Here is a 3,577-nt window from a genome sequence, read left to right as displayed (position 1 = left end):
TGAGTTACTGGGCCAGAGAAAGCATGAGAATGACTCTCTAGCCAGTGGTTAGAACATTCACCTCTAAGACCCAGGTTCCCTTTCTATCCAATGAATAGCAAAGTAATCTATACAAAGTGGAACAGTTTCAACAGGAGAGAATGAAATGACCTGCCCCACACAATCCTTTAGCCCAGGCTCATATCAGCTCATGTGACAGTGGTAAAGAAACACAGTCAGAGTTGCTTTCATCTCACTGAACCAGAAACTTCACTGGAATATGGAAAGCAATATTATCCCTAAAGTTACTGTCCTTCATGTAGAGCTTCTGCCTATATCATTTGCCCCAGCACACTCCTACCCACCTTCCTGTTAGAGCTCTAATCCCTCTCCTTCAAAAGATAGGTTAATCTGTGTCTATATCCCATGGGTTCTCCAATCCCCTTAGCCTCTATATGGGGATTCACAGCCCTTTTCCTGTGTAAACACTTTGTTAAATCTGACATTTAACATGCAACTAGAAGGATGTCTTATACCATAATAGATCATCCCTAAGCCATTTTCCAGTACTGGTGGTTAAGCAATATTCTAAATTGTTATCTTGATTACTACATAAGAAACAATGCCAATAGGTTTTTGTGTGTGTAGTGTTGAGTTATAATGTCTCAGGAAATGAAAGGAGAACTTAAAATTTCTACAGAAGTAGTAGTGGGAAGCATTTTCAGTGAGTGCATAGATATAGATTGAAATGTTGGAAGCTGTTCCTTTATAAACTGCTTCCTGGTTTTAAATAAAGCAGACTTATTCACTGCTAGACCTCGGTAGCGGGTATCATAAGCTGGGGGAGGCTGTGTCCTGCCTACACTCCGCCCCCAGGAGGCCTCCTCCTACAGTGCCCAGTGCTCTGCCCTGGCCTAGACTGGCTGGGGCTGTCCTGCCAGCCATGGGGATTTGGAGCTGGGGGCACTGCAGCCACACCGCCCAGTGCACCAAGGCTAGGGGCTGCGGTGGGGGTGCTCTGGGCCCCTGTGTGGATTGGGGGGGAAGGAGGCAGAAGAGAGAGGCAGGCAAAAGGGGAGGGGCCAGGGGCTAGCTTCCCCCAATGGCCGGGTTATCAGCCGCCCATACTGTTAGACCTTGGTTTTATTCAACATAATGTCAGAATCAAACACCTCATAATAAGGCGATTTAAGAAGGAGTAAGAAAAAGAAAGGGAAAATATTTGATTTATTTGATGACAAAAGGAAGCCAAAATGTAATCTACCAGAGGATTTTGATTTCAGCTGGTTTGACTGGAAGCAGCAGTTTACTTGTAACAGGATCTCTCCAAAGCTAAATAAGTTGAGTGGGGAAGTACTGCTGTGTTCTTTTATATTTGCCCTGAGAAAGAAAGAAGGGCAAATATTTAAATCATTCTTGATTGAAAATGCAGATAATAAAAATAATTAAAAGTAGTAAATTTTATAAATGTTACCTCCAAGCAGAATATAATTCCTGAGAGAGCCCCCTGAAGGCTGTCAATCTTTTCAGGTGGGTCTTCAGTGGCTTAGCCCTCTAACTAAGTCATACAGTTACAGATGAATGGATGAACTCTTGCCAGTGAAACAAAGTTCAACAAATAGTTCGCCCTTACCAGGGTCTTTAGCCCCATCTCTGGGCCTGTTTAAATTCCAGACCCTTTCTCTGGCTTTTAGTAAGGAGTCTTATCCCCTTTTTTGGGACTTACATCACTTCCTCACTGGCTGGTGAGGAGATCCAGGCCTACCCACTATTTTGGGTCCCAACCCAGTGACCCTGTATACAGCAGCCACATACTGCTTCCCTTAATAGTTGCTGCTGCATTCCCTGGACTTCTTTCCATTTGGTCCTATCACCTTCACCAATTACCTTGGGATGATGGTCCTTGAGTTCTATCCATCTGTTCCCTATTTGAGCAGGGTTTCTCTCAGGCTTCCTTGCCTGGAGAATTTCCTCAGCCTTTCAACTCTCCCTCACCCTTCTGGTTCCAGCTAGTAACTGACCTGCTCAGCTCCTGCAGCTCCTTTTATCTGAGCCTGGTAGGCTCTGATTGGCTGCTTGTGTGCAGCCTTTCTAGGCAGGCCTGGAGGACCCACCTTCACTGTTCTTTTCTTGGGGCAGGGTGTGGTAGGATCACAAGGGTTCTAGCAGGGGCGGGACTCAAAGGTCCTGGTAGATCCCATCACATTTCAGCATAACATATCAGCCATTTCTGAGAACAAGGCTAGGGAAATATTTTCAGAACCAAATACTTTAAAATTATCTGGAAAAAGGAACAGATCCTAGGCTCCCGGGCATTTACCTGCCTGGCTGACTCAGAGCTGCAGAGCCTGGAAACACTGGGGTACTCAACTCAGAGGCAGTCTCCCTGGCAGACTGACCCAGAACTGCAGACCCTGAAACCCTTGGCTGCCAAGGAGCTGGACAAGCAAGCTCATCATCAGAAGCAAGCTCCCCACACACCAGCTCAAATCACCACAAGACCAGGCCATAACAACAGATACAAAACCTGCAGGCATATCTCCACTGCTATGATGATCAAAAGCCCCCACAACACATCTTTCAAGGTGCATGGAACCTACACATGTCTCTCACAACATATGGTATACCTCATCGAGTAAACTAAATGCCCCAATAGTAACTGTGTGGGTGAAACCAGACAATCACTATGCTTGCAAATAAACTCACATAGAAAATGATAAAAAAAACAAACAAACACTATATCACCTATGGGCAAACACTTTTCATAAAATAATCACTCCATCTCGGACTTCTCAGTCCTCATCCACAAAGGAAACCTGCACAACACCTTCAAAAAATGAAGCTGGGAGCTTAAATGCATAACTTTGCTAGACACCAAAAATCATGGTCTTAATAAAGACAACGGCGTTATGGGTTATTACAACAACCTGTAAGCCACTAGCCTTCCTTTTTTGTCTCATGACTACAGGGTGTTATTGGGCCCCTTCACCTTGAATGGACCCTTAAAAATATGCATTAACTATGTATGCTAAACAATCTGTTTCCCCTTGGATTTATCTGTGAACACTGAGTATCTTTCCTAGACCTGCAGAAGAGCTCTGTGTAGCTCCAAAGCTGGTCTCTTTCACCAACAGAAAGTTGGTCCAATAAAAGATGATATTAGGCAAACCCGCTTTTCCACTGTGATGGATACAGGAACAGTGCAAATGATTTAATACATTGACTCTTATTCGAATACATCTGTCATAAATATAAAGGGAAGGGTAAACACCTTTAAAATCCCTCCTGGCCAGAGGAAAAACCCTTTCACCTGTAAAGGCTTAAGAAGCTAGGATAACCTCTCTGGCACCTGACCAAAATGACCAATGAGGAGACAAGATACTTTCAAAAGCTGGGAGGAGGGAGAAAAACAAAGGGTCTGTCTGTGTGATGCTTTTGCCGGGGACAGAACAGGAATGGAGTCTTAGAACTTAGTAAGTAATCTAGCTAGATATGCGTTAGATTATGATTTCTTTAAATGGCTGAGAAATTAAGCTGTGCTGAATAGAATGGATATTCCTGTCTGTGTGTCTTTTTGCCTAGAGAGATTCTCTATGTT

The 3,577-nt window shown here is 44.0% G+C and overlaps 1 long non-coding RNA gene across 1 annotated transcript; it reads right to left on the bottom strand.

Moving 5' to 3' along the window:
* Positions 1–1,226: 1,226 nt before the first annotated feature.
* On the bottom strand, positions 1,227–1,986 carry LOC122465409. Its single transcript, XR_006290241.1, has 3 exons — positions 1,867–1,986; positions 1,454–1,537; positions 1,227–1,359 (listed from the first exon to the last, which is right to left on the bottom strand). It is a non-coding gene; the product is annotated as an uncharacterized LOC122465409 (long non-coding RNA).
* Positions 1,987–3,577: the final 1,591 nt, after the last annotated feature.

The sequence above is a fragment of the Chelonia mydas genome, chromosome 4 (genome assembly GCF_015237465.2).
Source record: "Chelonia mydas isolate rCheMyd1 chromosome 4, rCheMyd1.pri.v2, whole genome shotgun sequence".
NCBI classification, from domain to species: Eukaryota; Metazoa; Chordata; order Testudines; family Cheloniidae; genus Chelonia; species Chelonia mydas.
The sequence above is the reverse complement of the archived record's forward strand: the minus strand, read 5'-3'. Positions and strand labels throughout refer to the sequence as shown.